Source organism: Rhyacophila brunnea, unplaced genomic scaffold (genome assembly GCF_057557595.1).
Source record: "Rhyacophila brunnea isolate RB1 unplaced genomic scaffold, BYU_Rbru_1.0 scaffold_11, whole genome shotgun sequence".
Taxonomy (NCBI): domain Eukaryota; kingdom Metazoa; phylum Arthropoda; class Insecta; order Trichoptera; family Rhyacophilidae; genus Rhyacophila; species Rhyacophila brunnea.
In genome coordinates this window covers 32,278,576-32,303,099 of record NW_028232763.1, presented here as the reverse complement: position 1 = coordinate 32,303,099, position 24,524 = coordinate 32,278,576, and the positions used below count along the sequence as shown (strand labels likewise).

Genomic DNA, 24,524 nt, shown 5'->3' with positions numbered 1-24,524 from the left:
TTATAGTTATTTCAAAAAACAATACACATTAATCTCCCAAACCTGCCAATATTGCAAGCCGTGTTCAACATTTACGAACATTATATTGTTCTTAGTTTGCATTTTTTGAATTTCGAATATTTAAAACGATAATTTAGACAGTTTCTACCAAGGAAAACAATAGAGTATAGTCAAACTGTAAACTTCGATGGTAGTGCTAGTTATTGATTACACTTCGAATGCAATAATTTATTGTAAACTGTTAAAAAAATTATGATCATTGCATACGGAAATAAATGGTAATAAGTTAAACGAAATATGCATCGAAAATATTTAAAGACCACAAGCAAATAATATCATTCCATTTGTTTGTATAAAATGAACTGTTAATGCCATCTTGTGAAGAATTTCTTAACGTATTTTTCTGTGTAAAAACATTTTCGGAAAAATATATGTGTCCTATAAAAACGTGTTTCTAGAAAAGTGGTCAAGGAAAGATCATTCCATGTGCATGAATACTGGGTAGGTATATTGTATTTTTGTCAATTGAGTAAAATTTTCAAATAAATGGTAGATAGTGTTTATTAATCATATTTTTATGTTAAATAATTATACAAATCGTTTAAAAATTATAGTGAAAGATTAATAATTGGAACAATTATTCAGAGTTTGGAACTTTAAAAATAGATTTACTCAAAATGATGCAGGTGTGACATAGAATGATATTTGCTTGAGGTCTTCAAATGTATATTGCCAACAGGTTACCCCGCATTGCACATTCAAGATAATTATTTATTACTAGCAGTACTATCGTAATTATCAATTCAGTGCCACGTCCTGTATTATAAGTTGTCAGCCTTGGTTTTTATTTTATAATAGTCTCCTGAAAAATAGCGACAATTTGGATGTGTGGTTTATAACATAGATAAGAACGACGATAATAATATTATGTTAGGATACACATTGTGATGGAACGGCGGGATCAACTTCATATAGTACAAACACCTTTATATTTAAACTGGCTTTACATATTAGAAGGTAATATTATAATATATAATAGATTATGTTTTAGGCAATAACTTGTTAACTGTCTGATTTGATAGAGTGATTGAATGCAGTCGATGCGTTCTTCTGAATTAAAAAGCTATTTTGATTCTGTATAAAACAAACATTAATTATTATTATAATATATTAATTATTAATTAATATGGTATTCTCAAACGACAATATCCGCTAGAAGAAAGTTTGAAACAATGAGCGATAAAGATGCATTGCATCTCAGTCGATTAGATTGATCAGGGCAATGGTGCGATAAGGAAAATCTTAATCAAATACATTGTCAGCCATTCATTATGCATGCTTATTAATACTTAACAAGAATACAAAGATAGGCTCAAAGCTGCGGGGCTATAACAACATAGGACAAAACAGAACATGACAAAACGGAACAGTGACAAAACAGAACAGCCAGGGGAAAAATGAAACATTAATTTTTGTGGAATCTATTTAAGTTAGGTTATGTTAGGTCATTATTTCGTTGTACCTAGTCACCCAATCATTTTGAACATATTATTATATTGATTAAGATGAGATATCCTAAGCTTGCCGGCAAAGTCCCGTTTATTTGAAGCTTTCTAGCGATTAGGAATGCAGAAATTAGGTATATAATTTGATTTATTATGGCGTATTAAAAATCTGTGCTATTAAAAATCCATCAACATAATAGAGATAGGACAATTTCAATATTAAATTTATAATCTTCCTGAAAGGTCATAGATATATTTATCGTTGTTCTGTTTTGTCACTGTTCTGTTTTGTCATGGAAACAACAACATAGAAGGTGTCCGTATGTCGATACATGCGTAGGTCAGTTAGCAAAACTTTCATAAAATTTGCACGACATTGAAGTAATAAAAAAAATCAAATAAGACCGAATCTAACGAAAAGCGGTCGAGGCCGTAAATTTTCCACGCGGCCTGTTCAGAGAAAACGAAGCACTTTTAAAAATATTTCACTTCTAGTAGATACGGGTAGCGTCGTCAAATACTTTGAATTCTCGATACTTTTTGACCTATATGTATTTCGATACCCATACGTTTTTTTTTATAAATAAATCCATGGTGGACAAGCATTATAATATTATGATATCACGATATTTGAGCATCACCGGTGCATAGTTTTTCTTTCAATATAATAAATACCTACATAAAACAAAACGTCGATCATTATTATTTCGAGTACTTAGGTACATCGTAAAAATTAATACACGGTTCGGTTTGAAGTATCTTAAATTGCTAGCGCTGTGGGCTTTATTTAATGTCCCAACGTACTGAAACGCCCCGTGTCGCATTCCTGGACAGTGACGAATCGTAAATATAAGGAATTTTGTTCACCAGGAAGGTGGGTTACTAATCAATCACTAAATACTTTACTAATTTACAAGATTATTTTTGATCAAGGGAACTGGTTGACAATGTCCTTCCAACGAGCCTTCGTCTAATGAAAGACTAGACAGTGTTACTGTCATTTTCAGTTCATGGCCTCTAAACCGAAGTCAACACGTTATTAAATTTTAGCTAATTTTGTCTAAACATAATATTTTTCCATCCGAATCGACTTTAGTAACCCCTGAGCCCTAGTAGATAACTAAATATATCATACATCTTACCCGCAAATAAATAATGTATAAAAACTGTTTACAAACATTTTAAATGCCCATGTGTTTTTGTATTCCGACGCGGGTGAAAAAACATGTGAAAATGCACTGACAAACAAGCAAATTGAAGTAACGACGAGTAAATGTGGAGGAGTGTTTTGATTTGGTAGCAATGTTTGCAGATGCTGAACTTGTACGCACATCTAATGTGTGTAGTGACACTCATGCATTTTTGCAAATACCAAACTGCCCTCGCATTAGACACGAGACCTGCGATTTCTGGTAACGTCTGGCGATTGTCAGGTACGCCTCCACGTGCAAGGGAGACGAGAAATCTCTCAAATCTAATATTTAACATACCTACATATTATAATTATATTTAATCCACCAATGTTAGACTAGTTCAGCACGCGGCCCAAAGTTTTACCGTCCTGCGTCAGACAAATAAAAAATGAAAAAAAAACACAACTAAAACATGTGAAACGGATTCCACCTTTAGCAATAAAATAACAATAAAACTAGTCAGGGATCAAACTCAGTTATTGTTAACCATTCGCAAACGTAGCAAATATAGGTATATTATAAAATACGCAAGCGATGCTATAAAAGTATAAAAAATGCGAATAGACAGAAGTAAAAGACGTTTTGTTTTGCTATTACTATAACTATAAAAACACAGTTTGTCCGGAATGCAGACTCCGGAAACGACAGCGGTGAAATTTTTACCGAAGAAGATTCCTTGGCCTTGTAGATTCAATTCTCGATTAGCCTTGCTTCGCCATAAATTATTAAGATTAATCGTTCAATTGACAAACAATAAGTTAAGTGATGAATGGTTCTCTCATGGTAAATTGTATGGCGCAATATAATGAGCGGATAATCCAAAAGCCAACTTACTGGCAGGCGAGAGTATTTTCAAAAAAGATTAGATTATCTTTGGGCAAAAGAATGTGCCTAATCTAATCAAGCAAACATAATCAGAACCTATAAAAAAACTTTGATATGGACAAAGGGATCAAAACATTCATTAAATAATAAGGGGAAAGTACACAAATAGCAAGGAAACCCCACAAGCTGAGTATAAACCACAAAACAGATAATAAATAGAATTCCGATAGGTTATATTCAATACGCTACATTTTGAATGTGTAAGTGTCCTAAGAAAATGAAACACGCATTATGGACGTGCAATAGTGTGTGTAATACACAAATGAGCGTCAATGCATAACCCGAGAGCAGTAGTCAGTATTCGATGTATAACGTATTCTTGACACGTGTTTAAGTTTATCCCGGATTCTTCCTTACTCGAGATCGGTTACCTGCTACTCCTTACTTAGGTATTTGAGTTCCCTGGTATAAACGCTAGTATTGTCATATATTATTGATATAACATCGCATTGCAAGCGTCTGCGATCCAACACTGTACACTTGAAGTCATAATAAAATTTGACTTGGAAACCTCCACAAAAAGTAATCGGTCGGAACTCACCCAAAAGTGCACTACGACTGCTCGACGATAATAAAACCATTGGACCTTCGGAAATTCGCGCGGTGGTGGCTCGAAGCACGGGGGCGATATGCAGGCGGTCGCGGGAGGGGGCTCGCAACTGTCTGGGTCCTTCACCCGCGGGCCCCCTACCTCCGCACTCCGCCCGGCCAAGACAGAGGCGGCCAAGACAGAGGCGGCCGACACAGCCCCCAACCCGCGCAACTCGATTCGTCTCGCGCACCGTTGCCGCGGCCGCGACGTACGACTTTCGGGCAACAAAAAGAGTTCGCGAAATCGCATTTGAAGGCCGCGGCGGCATCCGTTGTCAAACTGTGCAACGCGGCCGACCAAATTAATCATCTCAATCTCAACAAAAACAATAATAAGTCAAATTACTGTCATCTCATAAGCATGTAGGTATATCGCGTTTGTTTATTATTTTCTATTGTCAAATGGCGCACTTCGTAAATTATGTAATAGGTATATTTTCAATCAATATTTTTTTAAAACAATATACCCGTTAGGATAGCTTATAACTTCGTGTGCGATCAATATGTCTGTATAAAATACACAATATGTTTTACACTTTACTTACAGCATAGGTAACAATCAGCTGAAAAAATAATCATCCCAGGGCTCGAAATGGGACTGGAGCGCCGTTCCTGTTCGTGAAATCGGTAAAATTATCGCTTGTCTCACGGAAAAAAAATTTGACCGTCTGAGCTAAATAGAAAATCCAACACTTATTTTTTATGTTCATTCATATTATATCATAAGAACTTTCAATAATCATAATCTTAGCAGAATAGACCAACACTGCAGGAAGGACGCGAACGTACATTTCCAATAATGACACTTATTGCAATTTAAGTAGCGTTCATTTTTCAACCACATTCATCTACTTTCCAAACGAAACTTGTATGAGTACCGAACCCCCAGATGCATAAGGACATTGCCATTTTTACTAGAGACGTTTTACTTTTCAAATGTAACGTCCACATAATTATGTCAATGGACACATACTAATGGTGTTATGGCTAAGATAAGAATTTGGAGGATGAGAACTTTGTAGGTATTGATTAAAGAAAACACCGATGAGACAATAATAAACCACGGGGTTCGCGAAAAAGTAATACTTAATTAAGAAGCCCTAAAATACAGAGAAAAAATACCGATGTTAATTTTGGTAGGAGAATATCGCTTTTCATTCAGTCATATTATTATAGCAGGACACTGGCACTCCATTATGATAAATCGCTATTTTTGTATGAAAGAAAGATTTGATTTCTAAAACTTCGAAAAATATACAATAGGTGGGTACTAGCTTGTTTGTTCAGATATCTTTTGAATTTCGAACAGATTACAAATTTGAAATAAAGAATGTCGCAAAACATTTAAATGGTTCTGTTTTATATTCGTTAAAATACCTACAGGAAATTCAAGGAACCTGCGTAATAATTAGCAACGATTTTCTGCCATTACTATTTGATAATAATTATTCCCTATTAACTGGCATATATGTACCCACTATAAGCGCTGCTAATAGAGGATAAGTTCATGATGCCACCCTTGGACAAAGTATAATAGGTACGTATATTAAATGCCGCAACTAACAATATTATTTTGTATTTCCCACGATTATTTACAAAACAAACTCGTATTTGTGATGTAGATGTTTTAAATAATATTATTATGTATTGATCTTGTTTAGTTCAAGTATGCAGAGGCGAAAAATAACAATTCATACAAACGTAACATTTGTGTGGATTCAATTTCATCCAATTCCACGAATTTTGCCTGTTTCTTCTCAACCACAATCCCATAACGTGCAATCAACACAACAAACAACAATGAAATTATCCATGGCAATAAAATATTAACACTTTCTTCTAAATCCAAATATTACTTACTTTTATAATAAATAATAATTATCGTTTAACCAAACAATGGTAAGTATTATGAACCTAATAATAAATTGTTGTTTTATGATAAAATTATCCCATGCGGGTAGCCAAACCCCTTCGTCACGGTCTATAAAATATCCAAACTGCGCACTTAACAATCATAATGTTAGAATTATTCCAATCATTGCCAATATGGACAATGAAATTACCAACTTGATTGAAATAAAATGGGGTACGAGACAGAAGGCAAGAATTGCAGACCACGATTCCCTCATTGATCATCGAATCGACAAGAATGGACGTGTACCCAGTTGCCCAGCCTCAACAAGTCGTGGCAGAAACATTTCAATGACTCATCCATCCAGTATCTTATTTATTAGGACATAATGATTTTTACCAGAGATAACCAGCTGTTGAGTTGTTTTGAAATAATTTCCGAGTGTTTTAGGACACGTACGTGCGGATCATGGCATTATATGAAAAAAAGTAGACGACGTAATCCGATGATCAAACCGGATTCATGTTTGACCACATAAAAGGATACCTACTAGAGAGACAGATCGGCATTTGGACAAAAATGTTCAGTACTTTACTAGGCCCTGGCAGAATAAGAACGCCCTGACTGTCAAAGTGGTTTGAGATGCATTCTATCTCCCTGTTTAGGGCAGCGTCAGATAGGGAAAGGTATCCTAAATAAAAGAATTTACATGGATTTTGTGTTGAGTTAAGATAGTTACAACCAATAAAAAAATCTATGTACTATCTAATCTATGTACGCGCGTTAGGTTAGGTTGGTTAGAAGTTATACTTCTTTGGCGTAACAAAACAAAAACCTGGGATAACCTAGATTATTCTACTGGATCTTAATTATCTTGTTAAATTACACACTCAAGAAGAAGGGCCGCTTATTGGAGCGCCGTTGGCTTATTTCTAAACACTTTAACTTATATTACTAAACTATATAATTATTTCTCGTTGTTTTTATTTTTAAAGTAACAACTGCCTGACGTTTAATCGTTTGTTTACGTAAGGAATTGCAAATGGCCGAGAATAAAAAATTCGTCTCCTAGGCAACGGAACAATTCTACTATCAAGCTTGCGTTTGTATACAGCTAACTGATTCGCATCTAACTTCATACTTCCGCGCACTTTCGTAGCGGTGTGCGCGCGCAGCTCTCAATTTCACTCCCTACCAAACGACCCAAAAGAAGTATAACTTCAAAAGTATTGGTTCAATAAGAATTAGTTAGGTACTTGTCACATGAACTGCGGTAGGTAAATAAGTAAAAAGCGCAGTCCAGCAAAACAAACGAACAGTAGCACCCGCGATAAATATGGTGATCCAAGTTGGTGTAAATGTAACTTAATCTGACTATTCCAGACGATGATAAAAAAACATTCAATAAGAGAAGACTTTGAAGGAAGTAAGTTAGTAAGTAGGCATGGAATATTTACATTCTGCCCTAAAGAATGACTCAACATATTATTTACTTGGGCGTATCAGTTAGGAAACAGTCACAAATGGTTGTTACTCAACTAATCCTAAACCAGACAGAATTTAGAAGAGCCAGAAGATAACTGTGCATTAAAATGACGTCTAGTGCGATCTCTAATTTTCACCAAAAGGTACCTTTACGGTATGGAATCGTGAAAACAGAAGGCAAGAAACAAAAAACGGCTGGACAAGATTTGATGCTAGTGAAGGATATCTACTACAAATTGCACGGACGATCAAGCTCGTGAATATCTTCTTCACGACATTCTTTTAGTGGCGTGAAGAACTGCATGTGCTTTTAACATCATACGGCGACGGTTAAAAACCGAAACGGCGCCGTATAGCAGCCGTTCTTTTCACTGTATTCATTGAGCCCGGACGGCCACCGATGACTCAGTGGTGTAGCTGTAGGTGACCTGATGCACGCTTTCACATCAGACGGTTTAAATCGTACAGCACAGCACAACACTCAACCACAAACTGAGCTCGTGCCGGAAAAAACGGTGCATACACCGTAGTGTGAAAAGAGCGTAAAAAGGCAATGATTTGAGTTTCCCCATCTCCACCCGCCATGTATGTGTAGTCGCGGTTTGTGCACGGCCGCCTTCCACGACGCTATAAACGTGTCAGAATGAAAAGATTTTAGGGCCACACTTCCTTGTCCCGAAGCAATGCTGCACGGGACTGATGTAGCAACCACGCACCTTGGTGATTGAAGAAAGAGTTTTAGAAAATAAAAAGAATCTTGACTTGCTCTGCCGTCTGTATCCGTGTACTGAAACTCTGCCGAAACGTAGGAGTCAGGAGTTGAAAGTGATGAATCTAAGGAGGGATCGGAATTATTCCGTCCTCCATACGACGCAGCAAATTTTTTGAATGCCGCAAAGTTGGCCTTGGTTGATATCAAGTCGGCGTGGCCGATCGGACCCGTGTGTGGTCGGACCCTGAAAGATGCAGTCGATGAGCGAAGGAGTCGCGGAAAGAATTGCGGAGAAACGTCAAATGGGGCTGTTGCGGTAAATGAAGTCCGCGGCTCCCACCGCCGAGGATAATGACAAAGAATAAGAGATTGATACACTGCATACCTAGCATTTATTGAAATATTGTCAAGGGAAAAGGATAAATAAGTGACCAAGATATCGGACAGAAAAAGTCTACTACACAGGATAAACTCGAGGTAGGTCTAGACATATAATTTATCGCCAGGGAAAATAGTGGCAAAGAAAAACCTATATGAGTCGGATTCTGGAAATTGAATATTAAATTTTATTTGACCGCTGACCGCGTGACGACCGCGCGCTCGCCAATGTCAGTGGTTCGATGCTCCTACAAACCCTCCTCCTCTCCGCGGCTCGGTCCTTTCGCTCCAGGGAACGAATAAAGATACTTTATGTCTTATGACGTTCGCAAGAAACAACGCAACGTGTCTGTCTGCGAATATGACCTATCTGCGAGTCTGTATATTATGCAGCTATACGGTCTGATTTATATGTCTACGGTTGCTAGCAACCTCGCACATACCAACTCAAAGCAACCGCAACCCGTGCAATCTAGTTGACGATCGAATTTAACACAACACCTCTCTGAGATCGATGCATCTGTAATTTCTGGCATTACTAGGATCGTTACAAGTTATATTGTCATTCGTACGTTTGACATGTACCTATTTAATTATCAATATATAAGTTTCTCCAGAATATAGAAAGAAAAGAATTATGGAACGGCGGGATCAACTTTTATAAACAAACTGGCTTTATTAGACGGTAATATACATAATATAATAGATTATGTTTTAGATAACAGTCTAATTTGATATAGTGATTGATTGCAATGCAGTCGATGCGTCCTTTTTTAAAGTTGAATTAAAACTGTATTGAAAATCTATTTTGCTTAAATATAAAACAAACATTATTAATATTACACATGGCATTCTCAAACATTCCATTTGATAAAAAAAATGGATACATATAAAACCATATCCGTAAAGAGGGTTTGAAACAATGAGCGACAAAGATGCATTGCATTCCAGAAGATTAGATTGATAAGAACAATGGTGCGATAAATCAAACCTTTACCAAATACATTTCCAGTCTTTCATTATGCATGCTTATTAATGAATACTTGATAAGATATAACAAAAGTATGTCCATTATGTACCTATAACGCAAACATGATATTAATTTTATGAATCATCATAATACTTCTTCCTGGCATGTGATGATTTTATGAGATTACAGGAACGTTTGCTGCTATTATATTATAATATTGAGCGCTGTGTTCGAAGATCGTTGCTAGGCGATGCGCGGATTGCGGGTGGCGGGTGAAAATGACGCCTGTCAAACGAAATATTATTTGTCATATAAATCCAACATACGTCCATTTTATGTTCTGTTTATTGTTCTATTAGTAACAATAATAATATATTCATTGACATGTTTTCTTTTTAAAGTAAATGGGTAACGTTTTTAGTCATCTTTACACGATTTTAGAATTAATTGACCCGTCGCCATCACGCAGCAAAGTGACGTGTTCCTGGGTCAACATTCTCTCACTGAATGGCAGCGAGTCCAAAATTTCGTCGCGCGTACAGTTGAAAATTATTTGGCGTTTCACTGATGCGTCACCTTAAGTCATCGTGTATTTCATTAGTTTTCAGTTGATGTTGCGTTGAATTTCTATGTGCGAGTTCGCCTCGCATTTTTCTTTTTGTATACTGTTTTACCTACGCGAGGACAATGACAACCATCACGATTCAAATTATTTTTTGTAATTTATAATGTATTCTACACTAACCTTCGTCACTTCCGAATACAAAAAAAACATGTAGCATCGCCGTTTTTGTTGGCACAACTGCCAAGGTACAGTTCATTAATTTTAATGCAGAAGACGGAAAACATAATATTCAAGAAATCTTATTGGTACGAAATAACGACGATAATGAGAGATAGCTGAAACTAACAGTAGTAAAATAGTATTGATTTACCATCGAGGAGATTACAATAATGGTGACTACCACATCTGCGCGTGGTATTGAACGTGGTGACAAGAAACGTGGTGTTGCCGCCGATTGCTTTTTAATTCCTTGGACAGGTTACAAAACAAACCGATCAATATCCTGAGATTCGAAATGAAGGAATGACTATTGACAATATGGACGTCGTGGAACGGTAAAACTGAGACAGACAAACTGAATCAGAGGAAGATCGTCGACGCACACTGACAGCAGTATTAACTCAGCTCCGAGATAACTAGTAATGACGTGAGTGACAGAAAATCTTGGGTACTTACAATATGATTGCATTTTGGAATGGTCAAGAAGACCTCAAAAAACCCATGACAGAACGACCGAAAAGAAACCAAATAAAATTGAAAAGTAAACGTTTGTAAAATTATGACAATTCAACCAGACAAAAAGGATTGTAATGGACGGTTGCATTTTGGAGAACTGTCTCCAAAATTAGTAACAACAAAATACAGTGAATTACTGTTCCAATGCCATGATCAGTCGTTACTCGTTACAGACGTTTGCTGAAAGTTCGAGGTCAAAGTTTGATTACAATACCACAAACGAAAAAGGATTCATATTAGTTGTAAATTTAAATTGACTCTTGAGATTCTCAGCAAATACGGAAATGCATCGAATCAGTGAATCAATTGACAGCGGCAATTTTTTGTAAACCGCCCACGAGTCGGAAAAAATTAAACGATTATTCCGTGTGAGATATGATATTAAAAACGAATGGAACACAACAAACATAAACTCAGTTATAACGCACTTCGTTATTTTTAATTTATTTATTTTTATTTTAATTATATTTATTTTAATTATTGATGTGACCACTTTCCACTAAAAGATAAATATAAATAGATACTGCACGAAGATCAAACAAAAAAGCATACAAACAAAACCCAAACAGAATCAACACAAGCGATGGCGAAACTTATTAGATTAGGTTTCATTTATAAACCGGTGAATTTAATTAAATATTGCATTGTACGTTGCAATGCAGGGTCCTCAGAATATACAGTCCAAAACTGTATGAGAGTTGCCGAGGACAGTGATTTTTGAAGGCGGATTCTGAAGTATACAAGTATACATAATTGCAGTACCTACCACGAAGATATAATTGAAATTTGTTAACCAATTTTAAAACTGCTGAAAGCTGACTTCACACGTGCGGTTAATTCGAAATGGAGATAGCTGATGAAATCGATTATCCGGTAAGGGATACGCATGCGAGTAGAAAATTATATTAGCAGCGATTCATCGCGTCATAATTCAATGGAATTGTGTAGATATAAACGACCAATGACTGCTGTATATTTGGGGTACCGAACTGGGAAGCAACCACTTTGGGTAGGGACTGGTGAAGAGAGTTGTTGGAGTAAGATAGAATCCACCCAGGTGTCTCGCACTCCCGATGGTGACTTAAAAATCCTATTAATAAACTTTGATTTGAAACAATAAACATAATGAATAATCTCAATTGTGTAGCTGTAGGTATATGAAAGGCAAGGCCGGAAGCCGACCAAGAAGGAGATGGGCTAACGCCGTAGAAGAGGACTGGCTTCATATAGGAAGACCCGTTAACTGGAGAAGTGTGGCGAGAGACCGGAGTGATTGGAAAGCGGTTGTGGAGGAGGCCAAACCCCACCCCGGGATGTAGCGCCGTGGAAGAAGAAGATTCTGCAGGCAATTTTTTTAACACGTTCGTTTATAATGGCTCCTTTCCACAAAAACAACGAAAACCTCTGGTGTTCGTAGAGGCAATGTTTAGTCGAGCAACAAAATTGACTAGATACCAAAATAATAACACGTAATAAAATATAATCGTACACAGTAAAGTAATACATTTCGGATTATGGTTGTATCACCTTGAGCCCATTAATTTGTATAAAAAATATACTTATGGCAAGAGTGGGCTAGGCATCCAGCAAGCTTACAAACATGTATGCAAAAATGGAGACATGTTCAACATTCAGACATCTTCGGATTTCCAGCCCGCCCACGAATTCGAAGAAAGGCTGGCGGTAGCTTGACTTCAGGTAAGGAGTAAGTACATACTTGGCGAAATTAAAAATAATAGTTTTCTTAATTTGGGGAATGTTAAAAGATTTAAATAAAATGAACTAAACAATAGACTCCTCTCGAACAATAATATTATTTTGGAACATGTTAAATCTACGTTTGGAACCTACCTAAAGACATTTTAAAAACAACCCCGAGGAAATAGAGACCGACAACTTTCAACGTCGCGATGTGAATATCGACTGTGTATTAAGCCGCGTTGACACGATCCAAGTTGACTTGGACCGAGCGCCATCCGAGCGCACTCGTACGAAACAGCTTCATACTAATTACTCCTATCCAAGCTAACTCGGATGAGTAGAACGCAGTCCGAGTAGCTTGGTAGCGAGTAATTACTAATTAGTATGAAGCTGTCTCGTACGAGTGCGCTCGGTCCAAGCTTACTTGGATCGTACTTGAATCGTGCCAACGCAACTTTACGCGCTATTAGTTCTCCATATCACCACACTTCAAATTAAAGTTGTCTCACCATGATAATGTAGTAACACTAGCAACAACTCAAACGGAATCTTTCTTTACTATGGTTCCTCGTTTATATGCGTAGAAAATGTTGCGTATTGTATTGCGGTGATTCCAAACCTTTTTTTGTTTGGCGGAAACATTTTGTAAAATCTCGGCAAAACTAATGTAACATGACCTATTAAATTTTATAACTTCTACGCGGGAATCTCAGACAAACATAATAATATATTATGTACAGAAAATCTGCTATTTTGGTATAAGTATACACATCCGCATAGGTACACACAAGACATGTTTGCTGATGGTGAAGTGTTATAATCTCAAAAGATTATAACTATGACGCAGAATGCAACCAAGCAAAACTGTCAAGTTTAGTGTTTTCTTTTATCGTTCCTGGTTGGAAATCACTGATTTATTGTGTGCTTATCGCATGAAATTCTTATATATATGTATGTAATCAATATACGTAAAAGGTAAATAATAACGAGTAGAAGTTCCTTAGTTGTTAGAGTATGACCGAGTAATGGAAAAATGGTGGGTGTGGTTGAAGCTGTTCAATAGCACCGAGTCTGGTGATTCGAGTATCTACTCTTTTCTTTTAAATGTTACCATAAATCAATCCTAAAGAATATTCCAAACCAAATACATCTGCATAATATGAACATTTTCCGTCCCCGTCGGAAAACAAAAATACACAATATGACAATTGTATCTGAACATATTGTTAAATGTTCGGAAACAATTTTGATACAACCTTCGAACAGCCGTGTATCTTTGTCAAGACTAGACATAAAAAAAACTATTCTATGCAGGCATACGACTACGAATATCTAACCGCATGCATAGGTAGGTATATAATCTTCACAACCCATTCTACTCGATCGCTATTCCATGGTCGATGGTCAATGTAAAATGGTCAAATAAAGGGACCGGTTGAGTTCTTCATTGAAAGTCAACGATTATTTAGTGAATAAACAAACACAAATGAATAATAATTATTATTAGTGTATCGATTAAAATCATCGAAAATCTCTGTGCGTTATGCCGGGTCCACACTGGCAACATGTCGTGCGACAAGCTCGTTAAATTTTACGATAATTATCATACTTATCGTAAAATTTAAAGAGGTTGTCGCGCGACATGTTGCCAGTGTGGACCCGGCATTAGGCACAAATTATGTCGCAAAGAATATCATTTATGAAGGATTGATGAAATATTCTCATTACCAGTAACAAAGGCATGAGAACAGACCTATAACACCAGATTACGTTAAATAAACAGATGTTTGTAATTGTTGCAATAGTGCTAAATTTTAACAGCAGCAAGAGAGGTGCTGTTATTTTTTATTTTTGGTTTATCCCTTGATCACTTTAGTGGTCGATGAGTATATAATAGAGTGAATAGACCCACAGGAATGAGATCTCAAAGCGTTGACCGTAAGTACTATTTTGCACTACGATATCCTCTAATTCTAATAGGTAATATCAATATGTCATTGGGTAATATAAACACCTAGGTGCTGATTTCTTTAATTTCCAAGGAGAAAAATTTAATGACCAAGCAGTGTAGCTCGGCTGCAGATTTACAAATGCCTAAATATGCTAGATATCCACTAAGATAGTCTAAATAATCTAAAATAATCAGCTATATACAGCTACCTACATAATTATTATCAAACTTGTTCATAAAACTAAACTTGTCGTCATAGAGATAGAACAATAATATTCGAGGAGTCACCGTTGTAAAATCTGTCATCGCATTTACATAAATTAATATAATTTGAAAATAGAATAAAAATCCTACGTAAATGGACGTATTTTTTTATTTTGTTTACAGATACTAAACTTTATCACAGAATATCACGTCATGCATACTCAGTACTGGGTAGTGGAAGGTAGGGAATAAAATAAGACTTAATTTTGTACGTCCAAATAGATCTGAGCTCAACTAAGCCCTGAACTCTCAAAGACGGCATAAGACTTTCGATTATTTATTTATTGGTGTCAGGTGGGAGTATGCGAATATTTTACTTACATAGCGAAGGTCAATTAATGGCCTTACCCAAAAAATATACGCCTTTTAGTAAAGTTAATCTCACGAAACTATATGTCGACACAGAGTTATTTACAGAGATTATTTTAAGTGGTAAGAAGTGTGTACGGAATTTGTGCTCGAAAGTTTTTTTTTTGTAACACATTTATCAACTTACTTTCATAAATCTATTTTTAAACAGAGAACAAAGTGTGACTCATTTAACCTCTGAAAGGACGAACTTTATTCATTGCTCGAATGGAATAATAATATGCATCATTTTCCAAATCTAATACACATATGCTTAAAAGTGTGTAAGAAAAACTGTTCGGAAGAGTTATTGGAAAGTAAACAAACTGCTAAAGATTCCTGAGTTTCAGCCAGTCTACATGGGCCATGATTGAAGACATCTCCAAGTACTGTCGCATTGGGGGCCAATTGACTAAAACACCACGCTTTTTCATGCTGGTGGTGTACCAACAGTCCTACTTTTTATTTTGATTAAAGACACGGTTGATCTTATTAGGTACTTATTATTTAAACGGGCATGACAAACTACCAAATCTACCCAATTAAAATTGACTATGACGCTTCCCTATGGGTTCGAAGTCAATGAAAGTCTAATATTGTAAGATATTAATTACCATTAGTCTACGGAGCCGTTTAGTAATAAAGTAAAGTGTGTAATTTCAAAGTCGTATGAATGTGTAAATGTGTGAGTTATTCTACGTTGCCAACGTGGCCGAGAGGTACGTACCCTGTCTAGACGCCCCCCTCTGCGCCCCTCGCCTCAGCCTCCGCCCCCGCAGTCAAACAGCCGGCACTGCGATACCACACGTCGAAGTCTCCAATAAAAGACCCAATCACCATTGTCCAACAATTGAGTAGCAACAAAAATTTCATTTTTTTTTTAATTGAGAAAACCACTTTTATTTTACTGTCCGGCACGGTCGGTGGTAACTTTTCAATCTTGCAGACTCTTGAAAATTCAAATAAAGAAAACTTTTTTTCTTCGTAGTACAGAACTTTGTTACCCGGGATACGAGAATAAACTGCGACCGGATCGCACGGGATTGCTTTTTCGACTGAAAATAATACACACAATCGAATGTAAAGTATCTCAGGGTTATTCTAACTTTACGCGAATTCGCAATAATACGACGAGGGCGCGTTGGCTGTGCGTACACGACTGAACTGAAGAACTGTTTGCGATGTAATGAAAATTCGGTTTGATTCGGCGGCGGGTAGAGCAGGCGAGGAGATGCGCGCGCGGTCGAGGTATCTCCCTCTCGCTCGCACCGCTCACATAGCAACCGTCAGCTGACTTCCACGAAATAATGTGCCCTCTACCCCTCTTGCACTGGTCGCCACTCCCTCCCCTGCGTGGCAGCAGACGACTGCATCGGCCGTGACATTGCTGCAACGTCCGACTCGACGCGAATTTATGATATCGCCTTTATCGGGAAAGCAACGCGAAGCGTCTCACAACATAAATTTATTTAATTTTATAACATTTTATTAAAAGCAAATTAATGAACGAGCGGTAAATTGGTAATTATGAATATAAACTGCGTATTTAATATGCATTGCCTGCTACACAGGGCTCGAAATGACCGGAGCGCAGTTCCAGTTCATGAAATCCCGAAAATTATTGCTCCATCTCGTGGAAAAATTAATTTGACCGTTTGAGCTAGATAGATATAACAAAAAATCAAACACTGTTTTTTGAAAATACACATAAAATTAAAAAACTATGTTAATATTTTCGAGCGCTCCGGTTCGTAAAATTTTCCATTTTGAGCGCTGCTGCTACATTTTATATCAGCGGTGAAGGGTGAAGGTAGACTAAATAAATAGACGATAATGCACACTAAACTTTGTCAGTCAACCTAATTATTTGTTTTCATTGTATGACATACAATTTGCAGAGATTGTGCTGGTTAGTTTTAAAATTCAATTGAACCCTGCGTAAGCCAAGTCATAATAGGTAGGTAATAGTCAAAAATATTCGTCTATCTATAAAATATCTAAAAGTATGCCATTAAAAATAATTAATCATAGGTATATAAAGTATAACAAAATCTCTGCAACCAACATCAACGGGGTATAAACAAACATACACAAGGCGGCTATCGACGGTACTTTATCATATCGGTTTATGTATTGAGGCGCTTAACTGTTAGGTATGTCAATAAGTTAACCGTCTCTAAGCTATCAAAAAGTGTTATGTTTTAACAACCTCTCTCTTGGCTGTGTTAACTTTTAGAGCGAGATAGACAGTTTTGACAGTTTAGACGGCTAACTTATTGTAATAATTATCATAACACCTCAATCCAATACATAAATATGATAAAGTAATAATATGTATCACTTAAACAACCGTCGATAACCGCCTTGTGTATGAATAGATCCAAAGAAACCATTATGTAATATTATTGTGTCAGTCATCAATCATTGATATATTCAGTAGGTAATAATTATTTTGGTTTGAAATAATTATTTTTTATCGTATGGGGCTTAAAAATCAGTCAGTCTCTTGGGCATCCACTTCCCTACACCCGCCATTACCTGTTATCGGAATCAAATAAATGTACGTAATGTAACTATCAGGCTTTCTGATATTATTTTGAGATTAAACAAAGTTAATCTGACTATGTACCTACCTATAATAATTATACTAATGTTGTAGATGATTTTAATCTGTGGCAATCTGGAAAGGCATATATCTTCGCCCATCAGGCCGTAGGACTTCTACCAATATAGGACCCATGGGGCCTCGCGGCCACTCCAGAAATATGATGATCTACATCAGTGCTTCTCAACTTTAAGGCGCGACCACAAAATATGTTGGTCATTATTACAATATAGGTATTAAAATAAATCTGACACACATTTTTCCTAAATTTAGGAGGCTAAAAACTTCAAGCACCGATCTACAAACATACCTATCTAGAATTTACACATAAGTAATAAACGCATTTAGTATCTCATTATAATAGTTTAAATCCACTAATCATATTATTTTCTCGTAATCTACAATTCGGAAAAAAAATCCCATAAAGCCATTTAATAATTAGTATTACTCACGTGGCGTATGTGGTTTTTAACCTTTTCGAAGTCACGGTGCACCTTTGATCCTAAGAAAAAAATTGCGGTGCACCAGAATCAAACGGTCAGAAAACATAGAGAAATATGCGGACATAACATTTATTACAAATTAAACAGATAACAGAACAGTCAAAGAAAAAAAATATTAAAGAAAATATATAATATAGGTACATATTATGGAAAAAAACCTGTAAGTAGGTAACTTAAATTACCCTAAACAAAATGGTATTTATTTGATGTGAAAATCAATTAATGTGATACCTAAGAATGTCGGAGTTTGCAGATTTCTGAAACAAAGGCATAAAGCCCATTGACGCAGCGAGTGCGGCGCTCGCGCAAAATTTCTACAAGTGGCGCGTAAATCATCGAATGACTTGACTTGACTTGACGATGCCTTGTGCCCCGCCTGCCGCATGACTCACCGTTTTTCGCTTCTCGGCGATACGATTTAATGAAAATACAAAGAAGTCCATTCATTGAACACGGCTACCAAAATCACGCTGCTCGAAGCGTCGTCGTTCGACGGGCGAGAAGTCATTATTTAATAACAGAGAAGTCATTGTTTAATTTTATTCCGTGTCCTATATTTCGCTGGTTGAATAATGTCGTCGTAAATATTAATTACAAGCCCCGAAATAATATAATATTTTTATTGCTTTGTTATGAGAGACGCTGTAATAATAATTATTTTGTGCTGCTTGGGCCGCTTATTACATAGGTGAAGGGTAATGCGCGGCAAGAGACGTGTGATTATGGTTATGAATAAACGCTTCATACGCCGACTTCGCCCGCTCGACGCGTTCTATGGGCACTATCGCTTAGGTCGAATTTGTTCAATTGCTTTTATCATTTTTTCGCGCTGCATGAGCTACAAGCTAGCGGTGCACCGGTTAAGAACCACTGCTAGATAGTGTTATAGTCCCTCAGCTTTGAGCCCATCTTTATATTCTTATCAAGTATTAATAAGCATGCATAATGAATGGCTGAAAATGTATTTGATAAAGATTTGCTTTATCGCACCATTATTCTTAACAATCTAATCGACTTACACGCAATGCATCTTAATCGCTCGTTGTTTCAAAATTCTTTCTAACGGATATTGTTGTCTGAGAATGCCATAAGTAGTTCTATTAATTTTTGTTTTAAATAGAATCAAAATAGCTTTTCAATTCAGATTTAACTCAACCTCAAAGAAGGACGTATCGACTGCATTGTCTGCATTCAATCACTGTATCAAATCAAACTGTTAACAAGTTATTGTATAAAACAGGGATTCTTAACCTTTTTGCGGTAGAGGGCGCATTGGAGATTTGGGATAATAATGGCGGGTGCACATCGGATTTCTAAAAATTCGTCAAAAAATTATCTTAAAATCGAACGATTTTAAGATAATGTCATTTTAAATATCTAAAATGTCTTCTTTAATTTTTGGTATGTCTTCTTGAAGAATTTCTGCTATGGAATTAGCAATTTTAGTAATATTTATGTCTGTATTTAATGGATTTAAAAAAAAATGTAGCCATTGGTTCGATAATGGAAAATTGCTGGAATCTATTTTCAAATTGCTCTAAAGCGTGTTAAGATAATAATTCATAATTTTACATCAAAAATATTTTCACCAATCACTTTGTTCATCCTTGGAAAATGTACAAGAGAATTTTTCGATAAAATATTTATCCAAAACTGTATTTTTAGCTCTGAAGGCTTTTATAGAACTAATCATTTCTGCTATATCTTTATTGTTTTCCCTGAAGTTCAAGATTAAAATTGTTTAATCTTTCACAAAATATATCAGTCAAAAACCAAGTCCATCACCAATGATGGATATCTAATTGTTCGAATGTTTTACCTTTTGAAATGAAAATTTTTTTAATCTCAAAAATATGGTTATTTTGTTGCGATTTCAATGAATATTTTTTTCCGTTACTTATTTAATACTTTGCAGGGGCGCACGAAAATGGCTCCGCGGTTAAGAACCCCTGGTGTAAAACATAATCTATTATAATATATATATTATATAGCTACCTATATTACCTTCTAATAAAGCCAGTTAAAAGGTGTTTATATGAAGTTGATCCCGCCGTTCCATAACACTATGTATGTCGTATTTAGCTCCAACTTCCAACACATACTTCTGCAATATGTTAGTTAAATGACAAAAGGCTGAATAAAGAATAAAAGTGGATTTTTGAAGGCGACAAAATCTAAATCTATAATCGAATAAAAAACTGCCCTTTATAATAAACGATCTAATAATTATTGCTATGACCATACCTACTATGGTCATCGTAGGCAGTCCACCAGTCAATTTGTGACTGGACACGGTGGGTTCGCTGGCAAGCTCTTTGAGCTTGGACTTGTAAGCCGTCCAACATGTCCATGCGGAGGGGAGATTCAGGATGCCAACCACATCCTCTGGGAATGTCTTAGAATGTGCTCCGAACGGGAGGAGATGCTCAGGTCGGTCCAACCAGCTGTTGGGCCCATCGGGCCGTCCGACTTGGTTGCTACTAAGGCCAATTATCTTGCATTTAAAAAATTTGCGGCGTCTTACTGCGGACGTGAAGATCTCTTCACATAATTTTTGCTGTCCGTATGATTAGCTTCGTTATTTTGTTTTATATACATTAGAATCATTATTATTTTCATAATTTCCCTGTGCTCTTCTCTCCCCGGCACTCTGCATTAGAAAGTAATTTTAAACTCAGTCAGAGCTCACTCTGAGCGTAGCAACCTTAGTCCTGGGTATCTCCTCCTAGGGCATTCCCGGCCTAAAACTTAACTAGATGCTTCACATCGCCAATGTAGGGCCACGTGATACGCCCGATTAAGACCGGGTGTGGTGCGTGGCGGGTTTTGGTTTGGAGGGATTAACTTCAATGGTCATCGTAGGATGTCGATATACCGTAGCGAATGTAGCATGCATTACGAATAATAATTTAAAATTATAATAAAATAATACAAACCATCAGATTAAACATGATTAGGTATCGGTTATCGTTATTGATCAAGATTTATTGAGCGATTGCTGATAAAACTGTTTGTGTAAGTAAGTCTATATAAATGTTAGTTACTTCCAGGAAATGACATATTACGAGACAATCACCTTCCCTATTGCGATATTACTTATGTATCCACACTATCCACGTTGGTACAAAATGTGATAGGATATGGCACGATTCAATTAACTGAAATGAGTCACGTTGAAATACCGATTCGATTCCAATTAAATGATTCATATTTTATATTTTAGGTCAGCTGTGATTCACCAATACAATTCATAAATGTATAATTTCATGAACGAAATGACGAATAGCCATGTTGAAAATAATTGGAACCGAATTTCAGGAATGAGCGGCAATGATAACAGAATAATAAATTTACCTTCAACTGTGTAATTTACTCGGCATTGTGATATGCAAGGGTTCATATAGGATTGTTTTTAAAACCGACAAACTTTGCTGCATCCTTTCTAATGACAATTTTATTTGTATGATGTCTTTCAGCTTCAATGTGAAAATAATTATTTATGACGTATTGTTTTGAAATGCTAATTTCTCTAATTATAATTTTATTTTTAGAAAATCTAGCATATTTTCTGCCATTTAGCTTATTTGGAATCCTATCTGGCATATTTTCGAGAATGTCGAGAATGACAGTTGGAAGCGGTAACCGGACAAAACAGAACACGAAAAAACAGAACACTGACCAAACAGAACATCCAGGGGAAAAATAAAACATTCATTTTTGTCGTGTCTATTTATTAATTAAATACTCAACTAATTAAATCAACTTTACTGTTTATTAAGTATATGACCATTGTTTTACAAAACCGACATTTTGGCTATTATGCAGCTAGATTTGCCATAGGTTAGCACCATTCACTGTAAAACCACTTAATTAAAGGAATAAATTTGGGAAAATACAAGTTATGCAACGGATTATAAAATGCATTTATTTAATGTCGCTTTGGATATTATTTGTATCCGCAAACTATGATGTGTAATTGCATACAATTATTATCTTTTTTGTCAATATTCAACGGAAAACCTGATAAGGATTAAATTAAGTTTCAATTAAACGTGTAGGTACCTAATTCAATCGTATTCAAGAATGCTGAAAAAAGGCTACAGTTGGCCAAATAAATAAATATTATTAATATGATGCTAATAGATAGATTACAATACATATTCAAATATGTAGCTAAATTCCCGTTTTTTATCTCTACAGAGTTATTAAACTCATTATTTCGTTGAACCTAGTTACCCAAGCATTTTGAACATATTAGATTGATTAAGACGAGATATAATTCTAGCTTGCCGGCAACACCGAATTGAGTCCCGTTTAATTGAGTCTTTCAAGCGATTAGGAATGCAGAAATTATATAATTTGATTTTTACGGCATATTGAAAACCAGTGTTATTAAAAATATATACAACATAATATAGAGATACGACAATTTCAATATTAAATGTTATGTTTTTCCTGAAAAGTCATAGTTCTGTTTATCGCTGTCCTGTTTTGTCACTGGTCTATTTCTTCATGTTCTGTTTATCGCTGTTCTGTTTTGTCACCGTTCTGTTTCTTCGTGTTCTGTTTATTCATGGGACCCATTTTTAATCATTAACACGTCATTCTTCCCTTTTCAATCAGCAAGTTTCGCCTTCACGACGCCTAGCCACGAGCTTTCGTATTATTTCGTTAAATTTCCTTCATTAGGAGACTATCCTTCAACATTTTCAATTGCATTTAACAGCAAGCTGTCTAAGATTGTCTCCCCTTCTCCTGGTTTTTCTTTTTACAATTAGTATTTCCCAATCCACAGAATGCTAAACCGATACATATAATACATTGAAAAATCTCTAATCAACTTCCATTCTGCTCTATCCCATGTCATCTGCATCGACTTTCCCGGGAAATCTTCTTGATGTTTCAAAAAATCTCATCCTAAATCAAACTACTTCCTGACGGGAGCGTCTACGGATACAGCCGCCATCTTGTACAATCCCAAAAAACCGACCCCCTTAATCTAAAAAAATAGATGTTTTTCGCTGTAGTTCATTCTTTTATAGGTACTACAGGTAAAACAGTTGTTGTTTTTTTGGAAGCGATCAGCTGGGAGGATTTCTTTTAATGGGTTACGGTCATTGACATTTTAATACAAGATTGTCCCATCATACATCACGTTTGGAGCATCGCTGCACGGTAAGGGAGAATAAGTCATGAAGCCAGAATCCTTACGACTGTGCCACACTCCATGGCGGCATCCGGAACACACGCCCAAGCCACGTGAAGCGTCTCTCCGTGATCACGTAAATCACTAAGGACTGACTGTGTGTCACCTCACGAAATCGAGTGTGTAACGTGGACGTAAGTGTACCCCTAAGATTTGACGTAGACATCGCTTACGAAAGCTCAAAAGTTGAGACCTTTGGGCCTTGGTAGGATGCCATGACTCACAGTCATACAGATAGCTCACACACGTAGAGAAATCTGCATTTGTTCCTCACATAATACTGCATTGTCCTCCACGTGACTCTAAGCTAACTAAATGAACCCGCCATGCCCACTTCTCTTCTTCTTCTTCCACGGCGCTACATCCCGGGGTGGGATTTGGCCTCCTCCACAACCACTCTACACTCACTCCGGTCTCTCGCCACACTTCTCCAGTTACCGGGTCTTCCTATATGACCCGCCATGCCCACGGGGATTCTAATTTCACCAGCAATTCATAGAGATACTTTATATTAGGTATATGAAATGGAAAAAAATGTAGATCTTTTGTACGTCTTCATGCAGTGCACACTTTATAAGCAGAGTATATTGACACTGTGGGCCCATTTCTGATGTAGGTATTATAGGTAAATCATTCTACAGTGGCATTGTGGGCGTTTTGCATGTGTTTTGGTGTCATTCGCTACAATGCTTGTTTCAATGATAGCAAACAATTCCAATATACCTGAGAAACGCTTAGGCGTATCCATGGTGCACTGTAAAATAATTTACCTACATCTACCTAGAATCTAGATCAAAACATCCTTTCTTCGGTATGTATTCAGGAATGTGCCAAGAGGAGCGACCATTCCAAAATTGCTTTTAGGAATTATGAAATCAAAGAAAAGGTGAAACAATTATAATATTATTGCCATCAAATTATCTTGCCTATAGAATTTTTTACATATTTTACCTATTAAATAATATAACATTCTGAATTATAATATAAACTTTCCTAAATCGATAGACTTGTATTGATGGAACACGGTAGCAAAATTGAAGGGGTTATCGCAAGACAATGATATGCCACATAATTA

The 24,524-nt window shown here is 36.3% G+C and overlaps 1 long non-coding RNA gene across 1 annotated transcript in view; it reads right to left on the bottom strand.

The window, feature by feature from the left end:
* LOC147078605 (uncharacterized) overlaps positions 1–16,308 on the bottom strand; it is a 45,182-nt gene extending 28,874 nt beyond the window's left edge. The window contains exon 1 of the long non-coding RNA XR_015072190.1: positions 15,863–16,308. This is a non-coding gene — a long non-coding RNA (uncharacterized LOC147078605). The remainder of the gene's footprint in view (positions 1–15,862) is intronic.
* Between the last annotated feature and the right edge of the window lie 8,216 nt (positions 16,309–24,524).